This window comes from Castanea sativa, chromosome 6 (genome assembly GCF_040712315.1).
Source record: "Castanea sativa cultivar Marrone di Chiusa Pesio chromosome 6, ASM4071231v1".
NCBI lineage: Eukaryota > Viridiplantae > Streptophyta > Magnoliopsida > Fagales > Fagaceae > Castanea > Castanea sativa.
In genome coordinates this window covers 50,438,964-50,455,031 of record NC_134018.1, presented here as the reverse complement: position 1 = coordinate 50,455,031, position 16,068 = coordinate 50,438,964, and the positions used below count along the sequence as shown (strand labels likewise).

The 16,068-nt window shown below is 35.4% G+C and overlaps 1 long non-coding RNA gene across 1 annotated transcript; it reads left to right on the top strand.

The window, feature by feature from the left end:
- Positions 1–202: 202 nt before the first annotated feature.
- On the top strand, positions 203–5,397 carry LOC142640766 (uncharacterized). The gene is made up of 5 exons (XR_012845233.1): positions 203–551; positions 711–767; positions 3,983–4,081; positions 4,910–4,968; positions 5,220–5,397. It is a non-coding gene; the product is annotated as an uncharacterized LOC142640766 (long non-coding RNA).
- Positions 5,398–16,068: the final 10,671 nt, after the last annotated feature.

Genomic DNA, 16,068 nt, shown 5'->3' with positions numbered 1-16,068 from the left:
TCCGGTCCAGTTATAGATAAAAACCAAAAATTACTTAAAATTGGGAAAATTTGAAAATCGGTCGGTTCAACCGAAAAACCAGGAACTGGCACAGTTGAACCGGTTAATGCTCGGTTGGGCTTTTCACCTAAACTACACCATTTTCCCAGCCTAAACTATGTCGTTTTGGAACCTAAAACCTAAATCTTAACCCTAAACACCTGATTCACTCTCACAATCTCACTCATGCCTCACGATTCACGCCTCTCACCTCTCTGTCTTGCTCTCATCTCATGCCTCTCGCCCCTTTGTCTCACTCTCATGCCTCTCACCCCTCTGTCTCACTCTCACTCTCACCTCACTCAAGCTAATCTGCTTCTTATCCTCACGCCTTTAGCCGTCTCGATCTCGATGTCTCGGTCTCGCCGTCTAGGCCTTTGAAGATTGGGGTTTTTTTTTTCTTTGGTCTCAGTCTTGCCATCTCGGCCTCTGAAGTCTGGATTTTTTTCTTCTTTGTTCTTAGTCTCGCCGTCTTGGTATTGGTATCGGTCTCGCTAGCTTTGCTTCATCAGGTATCCGTATTTCACTATTTTGATTATTTTTCTTTTTTCCTTTGCTTTTGATTGTAACTTGTTGATTCTCTTTCTTTCATTTGATCATTCTCTCAGCTTTTGATTGTAACTTTTTGATCATTCTCTCGGCTTCTACTTTTTTTTTTTCATTTCTCTCAGGGTTCTCTGTTCATGTTCTTTGCCTTCAAATTTCCAATCAGTTCAATGACTTCATTGGTAACTTCTCTCGTTAACTTAATTATTCAATTTATTCTTTCAATTATTAGTTTAGCATAGCATTTTAGTTTATTTGTGATTTTGTGTATGTTGAGGATTATGTTGTGGATTTGATTTACAGAGCTTTATTATTTGTGAAAATAGTTTACAGAGTAGCATTATTGTTTGTGAAATATTTACAGAGTAGCATTATTGTTTGTGAAATATAGTTTATAGAGTATTATTTGTGTATGTTGTGTTGATGGATTTATTTGTTGATAAAATGGTTGCTGCCAGTCTGAAATTGTTGAGTGAAAAGGAGTCCGCCTCTGTACCATCTAATGAACATGCTTCTACAAACGGGTCTAATGCTAATTCTTTATCTGTGAGAGCAAAATGTGATCCTGCATGGGATCATGTAAATGAAGATGTTATAATCATTGAAAAATTGTTGAAAGTTTATTCTGTTAAGGATAATTGTTTTGTAATGTTATTATGTTAAATTCTTTAAAAAGATGTTATATACTTGTATTTTTTTGAAAGGAAACATATTTATTACTATTGGCTTGTTAGTTTTAGTATACTAAAAAATTATTAATTATTTATATAATTTAAATAAATAATAATTAAATTATTTATGACGTCACTAATTGTTTGACCATTAGTCGGACCCCGGTCCGACTAGAAAATCGGTAATTAGCTCTTTTTTTTTTTGTTTTTTCACCGTACCAGTTTTTAAAACTATGATCTTAATCCTTTTTTTTTTTTAATAGCTGTCCCCTTCTCACTTGAGTTAGAGCTAAGCTAACAGTCAATATTACATTGTGACAATTTTTTCGGTTGTTCCAGCACTTCCTTGGTTTGGTGCCATTTTTTGATTAATAGTTTAATACTAAAATTGGGTCCATTTGAAAAACTTGGGATACAAAGATCATTGACTTTACGTTTCAACAACCATTTGCCTTTGATTTTCCTATGTTATATAAACACAGATGTAGGCACGCGACTTATAACTTAATTTTCAGAAATTGTGATTGTTGGAGTTTTACTAAGCAATAGTTTGGTGACACAAAATTAGCCAAAATTGTTAGCATGATTTATTGTAGTTGGTACATAGCAAAAAATTGAATTACATATGGGTTCATATGAAATTATGTTGCTTTAATCATAATTTATAATTTTTTTTTATATGAATCAGGATTTCATAACTTACGACTTATTGCTTAGCAAGTTGTGAAAAAATTGTATGCATAACATTACTCTTTATAAAGTGATAAAGTAGGTAATTAAATAACAAAATCCACCTTGACAATTACTCCACTGTTATAGCTGAAATTTGGATTTAACTTTTAAAGAAAGGTCTACTGCTTGCTTGGGATTTGCAATTAAGGGAAAAGTATTATTGAATTAGATTCTTAATAACTTTTCTTTCACACAAGAATGCCAAATTAGAATGTTAGGATGGGTTTGATTAGCTAAATTAGTAAAATATGTTTTTTTTTTTGGTTGAGAAACTAGTAAAATATGTTATCATCAAATAAGCTATATATATTTTGGATCAAAACTTACCTATAAAAAAAAAAAAAAAATCCATTGATGCATTGGTCTGACCATAAAGAGTAATAGACAAAATTTTCCTCCAAACTAATTTAGAAAAATTTTCTCTAACCCGTTACACGGGTATTTTTATAAAATAATTCATATGCATTATTTTAAAAAACTTATATTACTTGTTAAATAAATTATGTGACTAAAAGTCTAAAAGTATACGTGCATGGTTTTATTAATTAATTGCGACATAGTGAGTTAAAAGGAATTTTTCTCCAAATCAAATTAATGGTAAACTTTTTCCAAGAATAATTATAATAAAACAAATGTTACAAATTTGAATATTTTTTTCTATTAAAAATAGTCAACATTTATAATTATGAAAAAAAATATTAATATTATAATTCAACCAGATGGTATCCTGTAAAAAGATTACATCATTACATGGTGATTTAAGGATGAATTGGTCTTCCACCTTTTTCAGTAAAAAAAAAAAAAAAAGGATGAATTGGTCCCTAGATTTTAACTCACCAGCAAAGGCTTCTGTTTATCTATAAAACAGGGAAGAGAGATTTGCCTTTATATATATATATATATATATATATATATATATATATATATATATATATATATATATATAGGGGAAAAATTAATGAATGCCCTAAAGATATTTGTTAATGAATCATTTTTAAGAAACTTTTTATGAGAAAAGAAAAGAAAAAGTAATTAATATTTTGACAACCTTTCCAATTTTCCATAAAAGTGATATAAAAGCTTTCCTTGAATGGTTTATTAACCATTGCCGAAGAACACCTGTTAACATGTCCGTATATGTGTGTGTGTGTGTGTGTGTGTGTGTGGGTAATTCTACGGTACCCCCCAAAAAAGGGGGGACACGGTGCCCACTAGTAGGTAACCTGTTATATTAGGTTACTTTTTTCTCACATTTGACAGTTCCATCCTCACATTGTGCAGTTCCAACATCACATGTGACAATTCTTTTCTCATATTTGTTGGTTCCTTTACTTTTTTCTCATATTTGACGGTTTTATCCTCATATTGTGCAGTTCCGACATCATATGTGACAGTTCTTTTGTCACATTGAGTGGTTCCCTTACTTTTTTCTAACACTTGACGGTTGTGTTAAAGCCTATAAGTTTCTTGTATGCTTGCTTGGTTCCTGTTTGGGTAGGGGTATTCGTCTTAGGATGATAAAGTTAAGCTTTAGGGCCTTAGGTTTTGATTGAGTTATGTTTGTTGATTACTTTTTTTTTTTTCAATACTTGAAGCATTTGGAGGTCTTGGTGGATTGGAGAGGTGAGTATATGATAATTTGATGGTTTGAGTGCTATGAACTTGTTTTAAAACAAATAGGTAATGAAGTGTTAACCATGAAAATTTAAGTGCTTTGAGGTTTTGCTTTTTGCACATAAAGTGTTTGATATATTACCTCAATGAGTTATGAAGTTGGGTTTAATTGTTTGTTGTTGATTATTTAATTTGAAGTTGGACTATGTGATATATATGTGTGTGTGTGTGTGTGTAAAGTTTGTGAAATCTGAAATTTTGTTTAAATTATTTTGCTCTAGAGGTGAGTATGTGATACTTTGATGGTTTGGGTGCTATAAACTTGTTTTAAAACAAATTTGTAATGAAGTGTTAACCATGAAAGTTTAAGTGCCTTGTAGTGTCTCTTCTTTCTCTTGGCCTTTTGGTTTCTTGCAATGGGATATTTAGCTATCAACCTGCCCTACAAAACTTTTGCCTTCTCCCAACATGATTCCAAGGTAATTTTTCTTGATTATTTGTCTCTATGATTTATGAGTTTTGGTTTTTTGATTTGTTGTTGTGGTATTTGTTTATATGAGATAAAGGGTTTCATTCCATGTTTTTAATATTCTTTAATATGTAGTTCTAATGTGAATAAAGTATCAAAGCATTTGGGCTAGTTTTAAAACTATAGCAATTTTCTTTTGGGAACCTAAATCTGTCAAGGGGAAATTTGAGTCAACTGCAATACATGATTTTTAATAAATTATAGAAAACTTATTTTGTGCTGAATTTTTTATGGTACATACTACACATATAAGAGCTTATCCTTATTTAATTTCAAGTTAATTAGATAAATGTTCATGGACCAAACGAGTTTTACAAAAGGGCTGACTTTTTATGTAGTGAATCTGTCAAGAGGAAATTTGAGTCAGCTGCAATACGTGATTTTTAATAAATTATAAAAAACTTATTTTTTGCTGAATTTTTTATTTTACATACTAAACATATAAGACCTTATCTCTATTTAATTTCAAGTTAATTAGATAACTTTTCATGGACCAAACGAGTTTTACTAAATGGCTGACTTGTTATGTAGTGAATCTAAAAGTATGACAAGTATGTTGGAATTTTGTGGAATTTATTTGAAACCTTTGTTGAGTGGGTTGGCTTGTAAATTCCTACGTTTTCCTCAACATGTGTTTTACTTAGCTAATTTTAATAATGGTTTGATCTAATCACTTGTAGTAGTGTATTAAAATGCTTTGGTTGTGTTATGGTCCTTTGGATCACTTTTTTTTTTTGGTGGCAATTGATTCTGTTTTAAATCTGAAATTTGTTGCAAGGGTTATGATGTCGCTGTTACCTATGGGGGTGGTTCATCTTCAAGTTAAAACATTTATTGGTTAGTATTTTATTTTAGCAATTGACCCGCACTACATGGTGTGACTATTTTTTTTATGCATTATTTGAAACTAATTGTATTATATTACACTTGAAAATCTATATTTGCTTTCTACAACTTATACATTAGCAGTTGTGATTTTAATTCATTGGTGTGGCTACTCTTAATGCATTGTTAGAAATGTTTCTTATAACATAGTTAATGTTTTTACTTTACGATTTTAATGTAGTAGTGTTTTTATATTTGCGTAGATTTCTTATTGGTGGCTTTTAGGGGATTTATTTTTGGCATTACTTGAAGACATATGAGGACATCTTCCGTTAGTTCTAATTATATTATGCTACACTTTTTGTATTGTTATAAAACATCTTAAGTTATTGTATGTGTTACAAACAATTATTGTATGGAATGAGTTTGAATTTGATACTTCTTTTATTTTTACTTGTGGAATGTCTAGATTTTTTTTTTAATAAATGTGTTGTTGAAATAAATGTGTTATTCAAATTTGAGGTTTTAATAATGTAATGACAGGTTACAGGTTAATATCAAAGCTATTAAAAAAATAAAAACAGAAAATAAGTTTTAGCGACGAATTTTTTCGTCACAAATATAGCAACAAAAAATTGATTTAGTGACGAAATATTTTGTCACTAAATGTAGTAAAATTTTGTACGAAATGGTTTTATGGACGAAAATTTTCGTCTCTATATATTCCTGAATTTTCTTAAAAATAGTTTTAGTGACGAAGTTGTTCGTCACTAAATATGATTTAATAAACTGAAGTGTTTTTAGTGACGAAATATTTTCGTCACTGAATATTATTTTTAGCAAGGAAAACATTTAGCGACGAAAAGTTTTCGTCGCTAAAAGTTTTTTCTTTTAAAAACAAATCGGACTTTTAGTGACGAAATTTTTTGTCGCTAGGATTTTTAGCGACGGGGTTTTAGCGACGAAATGAGTTTCATCATTGAAAGTCCGATTTCGTCACTAAAGGTTCTTAGTGACGAAAAACTAGACTTTTAGTGACATTTTTTTCACTAAAAATACATTTTGTTGTAGTGTGTGTAGTTCCAACATCACATGTGACAGTTTTTTTTCTCACATTTGAGGGTTTCCTTACTTTTTTTCTCACATTTGACGGTTCCATCCTCACACTGTGCAGTTCCAACATTACATGTAACAGTTCTTTTCTCACATTTGGTAGTTCCCTTACTTTTTTCTCACATTTGACGGTTCCATCCTCACATTGTGTAGTTCCAACATCACATTTTCTTTTCTCACATTTGGTGGTTCTCTTATTTTTTTCTCACATTTGACGGTTCCATTCTCACATTTGACGGTTCCATTATCACATTTTGTAGTTCCAATATCACATTTGATAGTTTTTTTTGTCACATATAGTGATTCCTTTATTTATTTTTTTCTCAAATTTGATGGTTCTATTGTTATATTAAGTAGTACCAACATCACATCTATTTTATTTTTGTCACATGTGATAGTGGTTCTCTTATTTTTTTTCTCACATTTGAAGGTTTCATCTTTATATTGTGCAGTTCCAACATCACGTGTGACAGTTCTTTTCTCACATTTGGTGGTTCCCTTACTTTTTCCTCACATTTGACGGTTCTATCATCACATTGTGCAATTCCAACATCACATGTGACAGTTGTTTTGTCACATTTAGTGGTTCCTTTACTTTTTTTTTCACATTTGATGATTCCATCCTCACATTGTGCAGTTCTAACATCACATTTGACAGTTCTTTTGTCACATTTGGTGGTTCTCTTATTTGTTTCTCACATTTGATGGTTTCATTTTCACATTGTGTAGTTCCAACATCACATTTGACAGTTATTTTGTTACATTTAGTGGTTCCTTTATTTGTTTCTCAAATTTGATAGTTTCATTATCACATTGTGTAGTTCCAATATCAAATTTGACAGTTTTTTTTTGGTCAGATATAGTAGTTCCTTTATTTTTTCTCAAATTTGATGGTTCCATTGTCACATTAAGCAGTATCAACATCACACCTGACTCTATTTTTGTCACATTTAATGGTACCCTATTTTTTATTCTCAAATTTGACAGTTCCATTATTATATTGGACAGTACCAACATTACTTCTGACCGTACTTTTGTCACATTTGATGGTACCCTATTTTTTTCCTTATAATTAACAGTTCAATCGTCACAATAAGCAGTACCAATATCACATATGACCATAATTTTACATTTGGGCTCATCACTGAAGTCACCTTTTTACTTACTAATAACCGCTCATCACAATAGTAATTTTTTTAAAGTTATTAAAAAAATTTAGATCTAAAACCCAAAAAAGAAAAGAAAAAACATCCCAAGAAATTAGCCAAACCACAATAATTACTCTTGGTCACAAAAAAAATTAGCTGGAATTATCTTGTTTTCTTCCACAAATATTTGAATTTACCAATTAACTTCCTACGTATTTCCCTTGGTAGCTTCCATCACATTGAAGGGCATACCTCCCTATAAAATAACATAGTTGAGGTCACTTTCTTGATGTTTATATTTTTATTATTTATATATACTATAAAACCGAAAATGTATAACCTTATGTGCTCTCTAATTGTTCTTATGCAACATCTACAACTTAATCATAGTTGTGTGTTTATTGTGGTGTCTAAGGTTGGAAATAGGGTGACTATACAATTAGCAAGTTATGCAAAAAATGCAATACAAAGATTGTCAACAATTTTAAAATTTTCAGTAAACGCTTGAATTGAAACTACAGATTCAATATGCAATAGATTGGATTTGCTAATCTCATCCAATCTTTCTTCATCATTCACCGAAACAAGTTGCACCAATACAATTACAAATGTAACAAAGGATATAACAAAATAAAATAAAATAAATGCAACAAAGGATATTACTACCCACTGCAATAATAACTGCATTTTAAAAGAAAAGAAAAGGTGAGACATTGACCATGAAAATCAAATACTTCTTCAGCCAAATACAATAAACAAGTGGGACCTAGCTATGAGTCTATAAGCAAATTGTGCGAATACAATATACAAGCTGGGAGAAATGGTGTTTGCAATACAAAATTCCCTCTAGAGCTGCATAATTAGATGGGGTTATAGGACAACCACCATGAGAGCACTTGAAACATGAGTTGTGGTAGGCCTGACTTTCCACTGTCACTTGCAAATTTTTAGTCAAAACAAACCAACATTGTAATCAATACTATAATACTTGTAAAATTTTATTTAAGGTGGATTTGAATGTTACATTTTGTTGGAAGCTTATTTGCTGAAAGTTTACCTAGAAAAAATGAGGCTTTAAAAAACTATACATAACCAAATAAACTAAAAAGCTAATAGAATAAGCCATGCCAAATAGATCTAATCTAGGCAAAAAGCTAGCCAACTATTCGCATACATACATAGACATATTTGGCTAGCATTTGATCTTGAAAGTTCATTAAACATGAGGGACCTAGGGGCCAATGGCATTAGAATCGACAAATTTGAAATCTTAAATCCACATTTGCAAATTGAGATTACTTTAAACATTAATCCCACTTTACTCTAGCACATAATTGTTAACAAAGAATCAAGAATGCTATACCTATTTCCCCATGTTTGTTTGATGTTATATATAAAATGTGAGATCTACATACTCCAATGCCGTAAATAATAATTAACAACAGATGCATATAAGACATGCACTTATCTAATAGAAAAAACACTAAAAGGGTATCACAACGCCAAATTGCTAGGGTTGGACCAGGAAAAGAGGAAATAGAGGTGGAAAAAGAAGAGCACTTAAAGTCGGCAACCTGATAAAAATTCGAGATTTTCCATGTAGAATATCACAACAAAATGACTTTAGGGGATATTAGAATTTTACATTCTCAAGTGGGTAAGCAGTTGTAAACAAGTAGCACATTTTTCTTGTGTCATAGAAAACATGCTCGCAGTCTTGCTAGGTGACCCAGTCTGAAACCAACTTAAGCTTTTGAGAATTAGTGACAACAATAATACACAATGTGCAAAATCGCAAACCACCTAAAAGTCCCTTGAACGTCCTTCTTTAAAACTAAAAGTAGATATATAATTCCTTTAATCAAATATGTAAGATATAACCAAACTATACAAACAACAAAACACTAGCAGCTAAAAGCTGCAACACCTAAACAGAGCAATCAGCAGACTAAATAGCAACTGGAACCATATTTAAGAATAATCAAACTTATTTTTATGATAACAGTAACAAGACTAAATTTGATAGCACCACTATTATCCACTTCTTAAATTGGTAATGGTTGCATATATTGAAGAAGATTAAAGAGAATCATGAGATATTCAAATTATCATTTGAGATCATACAATTTTATTGAAAGCATAGCAATGAAAACAATTGATTTAAAATGCCTTGATTCCAAATCCAAATCCAAATACTAGTTAACTTAATTCGATGGTTGTTATTTAAGCAAGTTCCATAGACATACATGATTGGAAACCCATATAATAGAAAATCCTTATAAAGATAAGTACCAATTCAATTAAAATCAATTTCTTTAGATTTACAGCAGGTTGGGCGTGGGGGTCAGGTGACCATCACACACACTTAGTATAATATTTAGGTTCAAACTTTAAAGCCCACTGCTTGGATTACCATTGAAGACAACAAATAACCTTAACTAACCTATACTAACTTGTCTCTGTTTCATGGGAACACCAGAACTCGAAATATGTGTAAAATTGCTCAGAATCTCAGTAAAAAAAAACTCATGCATCTAAATACACAACTCATAGAGGCATTTTATCGAACAGTTAATTGCTTTACACGGTTATTTAATACAAAAATTTGCATTTCAGTTAGACCAACCTTGAATTTAAAAAACATAAAATATCCAACCATTTCTTAACAAAACTAAACCAGCCCAAGCACAAAACCTCAATAAAATTGCCACTCCCAGCCTTACCAATAGATATAGATCCGCATGGACAAATCCAAACAAAATAAAACAAAATACTCATGAAAATTTTAGCACAATCTTTCAATATCTAGGAATGAATAAAATCAACAATCAAAACCAAAATAACCAAAGAATTAATCCTTTCAAAATCACATTCAACAAACCCACAAAAAAATTATAGAAAATACAAAACCCATTGACAGAATTGCAATGTTCTTATACTTCTTTTGTGAACGCAATTTGGTATTAAAGGAAGAGAGAGTCGGAGAGGTTTAAGAGGATGAGAAGGGTTGAAAGAGACAAACCTGAACCTAATGGTTGACGGTGGTATCGGCTTCAACGACACCTATGTATACGTCCAATTTCAAACGTATATGACATCCGTGGATTTCCCAAATTCCATGTTTTAGAGATTATTTGAAATCCACAAATTTGGATTTGAGCCCTCAAATCCAAATCCATAGCGCCAAATCAAAAAGGTGCTAAAGGAAATTCACAGAAAGAAGAAGTCATTTCAAGAGGCAAATTTTAGAGAACGCCAGAAAGGAACAGCCCGAATTTTATTTTAGGTTTATATATCTAACATGTTCTATCAGTAACCAGTAACCATTAAAATAAAATGAACGGTCAGATTAGAACTCTACCAAATTTATGGTTAGGATTTGTATGGGTATTGTGGGAGTGATAGGCCCAGGAGTACATATCTATGTATCTGTTGGGCTAGAGACCCAATTCGAGAACATTGAATAGTCCAAGGACGGGAAAATATCTTTTTTTGAATCCTTGTTGGTAAGTAAAGAGGTAAATTCTGATCAAGATCATACAAGAAGGTGGTTCGAGGAGGGATACTTTCTTGGCTAAGCAAAGCAGAGGTCGGAAGGTGCAGTCAGCCACCCAAAAGAAATGTTCTAGGAGATCCTGTAGGTACGGATATACATTGTGAGAATACAGGACAAGGAAGGGCTATGAAATATCCAAGAGAAAGCTGTTACCACCGCATTAAATGCTCTGCAGCTGACTCTTTGGCCGCATTAATGAGGAAGTGATGCCTGAGCAGTAGTGTTCAGCCTTACAACTACTTCCAAAAGCTTTAGGAAGGTGCTAATGGGACAAGTATCCAAACCAATAATTTGATCCATACTTGGAGGTTAGAGAAAGGAGGAAGGATGGTATAAAAAAGAGAGGAAACACTCAGGATAGGGGATCGGAGAAGAAGTAGAGAAAACACTATAGACTAAAGAACAATATTTGTAATCTGTCTCTAAGTGAGATATATAGAAGTACCAGCCTCCTCGGATTGAGTCCGAGAACGATTTTTCTTATATAAAACTGCTTCATCTTTATTTTATGGTCATCTTGGCCCACTACAATTGATGTAGAAACTCATTAGAACCTAAATTTCAAACTCACTCTCTACAAATTCATTGTATTAGGCTCTTTGAGCCTATTCCCTTCATATTTTGGGCTTAGGCGCAAATTGCGACCTTACAATTGGCACCGTCTGTGGGAAGACCTTGTGTTTTAGTGAGTTTAATGTTATGGTAAGATCAGGTCTACATCAAGCTTAGTCTGTGGGGTCCCAGCGTCAAGATCACTTCCTTAATCTTGAGTGAAGTAGGGACCGGGAGGGGAGTGTGCATACCACCCATACTGACACGAGCCAATTTCGGGGGGAAGCCACGTCTCTCATGAGGATAGTGTCAGGGCCATGCAGTCGGAGATTGATCGTTTGAGGAGAAAGTTGCGTCACGAACAACGGAAGCGAACTCCTTTCATTTCTGACTCTTTTTTTGATGATGGTGGGGATAGCAGTTATAGGCCTAGGTCAAGGACTCCCCCTAGTGACTCTTTCTCGTATGAAGAAAACAATCCTCATGGCCATAGAAACAAAAATTTGTCTTGTAGGGGCTTGGGAAACGGCGCTATGAGCAGAGCGTTAAACCAGATTTCTAAATCACCCTTCACGTGCAGAATTGGAGGACAACTTCCTCGATGTTTCACTTAGCCAACATTCACTATGTACAATGGCCGAACAGATCCTGTAGAGCATGTAAGCCACTTCAACTAGAGGATGTGTTGTGCACTCCAAGAATGAGGCTTTGATATGCAAGGTATTCCCATCCAATTTAGGGCCTGTGGTAATGAGGTGGTTTGACGGCCTGGGAGCAGGTTCTATTGATTCCTTTAAGGAACTCACCCGGGCATTTGGATCTCGCTTTATTACTTGCAGTAGGGTTCCTCGGCCCTTGGATTCCCTGTTGTCTATGACTATGCGAGAAGGGGAGACTTTAAAGACATACTCAGACAGATACTAGAAGATGTTCAATGAGATTGATGAGGACTTTAACGATGTGGCCATAAGGACTTTCAAAGTCGGGCTGCCTGTCGAGCATGGTCTGAGGAAATTGTTGACAAGGAAACTGGTTAGTAATGTACATTAGCTTATGGACCACATTAACAAGTATAAGCGGGTTGAGGAAGACCAGCAGTTGGGTAAAGGCAAAGTGAAGGTGGTCTCTTAGGATAGAAGGGACTTCAGGTCGGATAAGTACAACAATAATCGTCTTCGGAGGGATTTTTCTAGGCAGTCTGAGGCTGCTACTACACCATAAGTGGTTGATGTGTCGTTTCTAGAACCAGTGCATCAAATCTTAGAAAAAATAAAAAATGAACCCTTTTTTCAATGGCCTAATAAAATGGGAGAAGATCCCACAAGGCACAACCAGAGCCTTCATTGTTAATACCACCAGGAGCGGGGACATACTACTAAGGATTGTCAAACCCTATGGAACCACCTGGAGCAGTTGGTCCGAAGTGGCAAGTTAAAGCAATTCCTCTATCATCTCAATGGGCAGAGAGGCCAGACAGGGTTAGGATCTTAGAGGGATGCTTCTTCAAAACCACCTTTGGGCACAATCAATGTTATTCCTGCTACCATGGGAAGGGTTGGTTCTCACCACTCTAGGGTCCTATCTGTAACCCAGCCACCTGTGGGGGCATCCTACCATGAGCCCAAGAGGAGTAAGATGGAGGTCTGACCAGCTCTGAGTTTCTATGATAAAGATAAGGCTAGAACCTTGCAACCATATGATAATGCATTGGTGGTTACCCTCAGGATATGGGGATATGATGTGAGGCGTGTATTGGTTAATTAAGGCAATGGGGCAGATATTATATACCCTGACTTGTATAAAGGGTTAGTGCTAATACATGGGGATTTGACTAGTCACGATTCACTCCTGGTAGGTTTTGATGGAAAAGAAGTCATACCAATGAGGCAGATCAAATTACTAGTGCAAATTGGGTCAGAGGTGGTGGAGGTCAACTTTATAGTGGTGGATGCGTATTCTCCTTACACGGCCATAGTGGCAAGACCTTGGCTTCATGCCATGGGGACTGTTTCTACCACCTTGCATTTGAAGGTGAAATATCCTTCTGGTGACCAGGTTGAAGAGCTGATGGGGAGTCAGTTTATGGCTAGGCAGTGCTTGGTGGCCACAATTAGACATCAAGCTAAAGGGGAGTCCTCGACATCAAATGAACAAAGTTTGTAGCAATCAAAGGAGCCGGTGTTATTTGAAAATTCAATGGAAGTCATAGAGTGTGAAGGGTTAGAAAATGTTATTATAAGTAATGATAAGGAGAAGTATTTTCAGGTCGGAGCTTAACTGCCTCCTCGGGAAAAAAACGAGTTGATAATGTTTCTTAGGGAAAACATTAATGTGTTTGCTTGGAATGCTTACGAGGCCCCAGGGGTGGATCCAAGTATCATTTGTCATCCTTTGAATGTCAGCCCAACTGTCATACCAAGGAAGCAACCACCTCGGCGATCATCTAAGAAGCATTCTGAGACTGTCAAAGAAGAGGTGATCAAGCTCAAGCAAACAGGGGCTATCAAGGAGGTTTTTTATCCTGAATGGTTGGCTAATACAATGGTAGTAAAAAAAAAGAATGGGAAATAACGAGTGTGTGTAGACTTCACAAATTTGAACAAAGCTTGTCCCAAGGACCCCTTTCCAATGCCTCATATAGATCAATTGGTGGATGCCACTGTTGGGCATCCTCGAATGAGTTTTCTAGATGCCTTCCAAGGATATCATCAGATACCTCTTGCCTTGGACGATCAGGAGAAAACAGCCTTTGTCACTCTTACAGGAAATTATAACTACAAAGTAATGCCTTTTGGTTTGAAGAATGCAGGGGCTACCTATCAAAGGATGATGACCAGGATGTTTGAGCCACAACTAGGTAAAAATATTGAGGTTTATGTAGATGACATGGTAGTGAAGAGTAAGATGGTGTCGGAGCATGTTCGGGAGCTGGGGAATATCTTTGAGATCTTAAGGAAACACAAATTGCGCCTTAATGCTTCCAAATGTTCCTTTGGCGTGGGATCAGGTAAATTTCTAGGTTATATGGTCACTCATCGTGGAATTGAGGTCAATCTTGATCAGGTTAAGGCAATTAACAGTTTACAGCCACCTCGGAATCCTAAAGAAATTCAAAAATTAACGGGAATGACTGCTGCCTTGAACTAATTCATCTCTCGGTTCACGGATAGATGCAGACCTTTCTTCCAGTTGTTGAATAAGTGTAAGGGATTTGAATGGATGGAGGAATGTGCTTTGGCTTTTCAACAGCTTAAGGAATATCTTTCTCGGCCACTTGTTATGTCCAAACCCGAGGAGGATGAGGTTTTGTTTGCTTATATTGTTGTGGCTTCCCATGCTGTTAGTTTGGTGCTGGTACGGATTGACAATGGTGTGCAGAGGCCAGTTTACTATGTGAGCAAGTCATTGCATGAGGCAGAAATCCGTTACCTACCATTGGAAAAGGTCATTTTAGCAATGGTGCATGCTACGTGTAAGCTCCCCCACTACTTCCAATCTCATACAGTTGTTGTTTTAACCTAACTTCTGCTCAAATCAATACTTCGGAATGCTAATTACATTGGAAGAATTGCCAAATGGGGTACGATCTTGGGAGCCTTTGATATTAAGTACATGGCCTGTACATCTGTTAAGGGTCAGGTTCTTGCAGGCCTGGTGGCCGAGTTTGCTGAACTTTCTGTAGAAGAAAAAGAAGACAAGCAAAACATGGATGAAAAATTAGTTGGCATGGTCTCCCTTCAAGAGCCTTCATCCTAGAGGGTGTATATTGATGGTGCGGCAAATCAAACAGGATCAGGAGTGGGGCTAGTTATAGTTTCTCCCGAGATGATCATTATTGAAAAATCCTTAAGGTTAAGTTTCTCGGCCACAAATAATGAAGCTGAGTATGAAGCCCTATTGGCTGGGATGGCTGCGGTCCAAAAGGTGGGAGGAAAAGTAGTGCAGATGTTCTCAGACTCAAGATTGGATGTTGGCCAGGTGGAAGGAGAGTTGGAGGTCATGGATCCTTGAATGCAAGAGTACTTTTATCAGGTGAGACATTTTTAGTCAAATTTTGAGTTTTTCACCTTAGTGCAAGTCCCTAGAAGCAGGAATACCCATGTTGATTCCCTAGCCACCTTCACAACATCCTTAGCGTAGAGCTTACCTCGGGTTATCCTTGTTAAAGACCTGGGCAAGCCTACTGAGACTAAAGGTGATATAGTCTGAGTTCATCAGATCAGGGTGGGACTTAGGTCGATGGATCCCATAATGTTGTTCCTTAAGGAAAATATCTTGCCTAAGGAGAAGTCCGAGGCGGACAAAGTACGTAGAAAGGCTCCTCGATTCTTGCTAGCCGAGGACCAAAAGCTATTCAAACGCTCTTTTTCTGGACCATACCTGCTATGTATACACCCTAAAGCAACAGAGCTACTTCTAGAAGAATTACATGAAGGGATTTGTGGAAGCCACACAGGAGGTAGATTCCTATCTCACAAGGCACTCACCCAAGGGTATTGGTGGCTAAATATGCAGAGGGAAGCGCAAGTGTATGTGAAAAAGTGCGACCAATGTCAGAGGTTTGCTCCAAACATTCATCAACCAGGGGGCATCCTTAATCCTCTCTCCAGCCCTTGGCCTTTTGCTCAATGGGGCTTGGACATTGTAGGACCATTCCCTAAGGCAACAGGATATAGGAGATGGCTGCTGGTCGGCATAAATTATTTCACCAAGTGGGTTGAAGCTGAGCCACTGTCAAATATC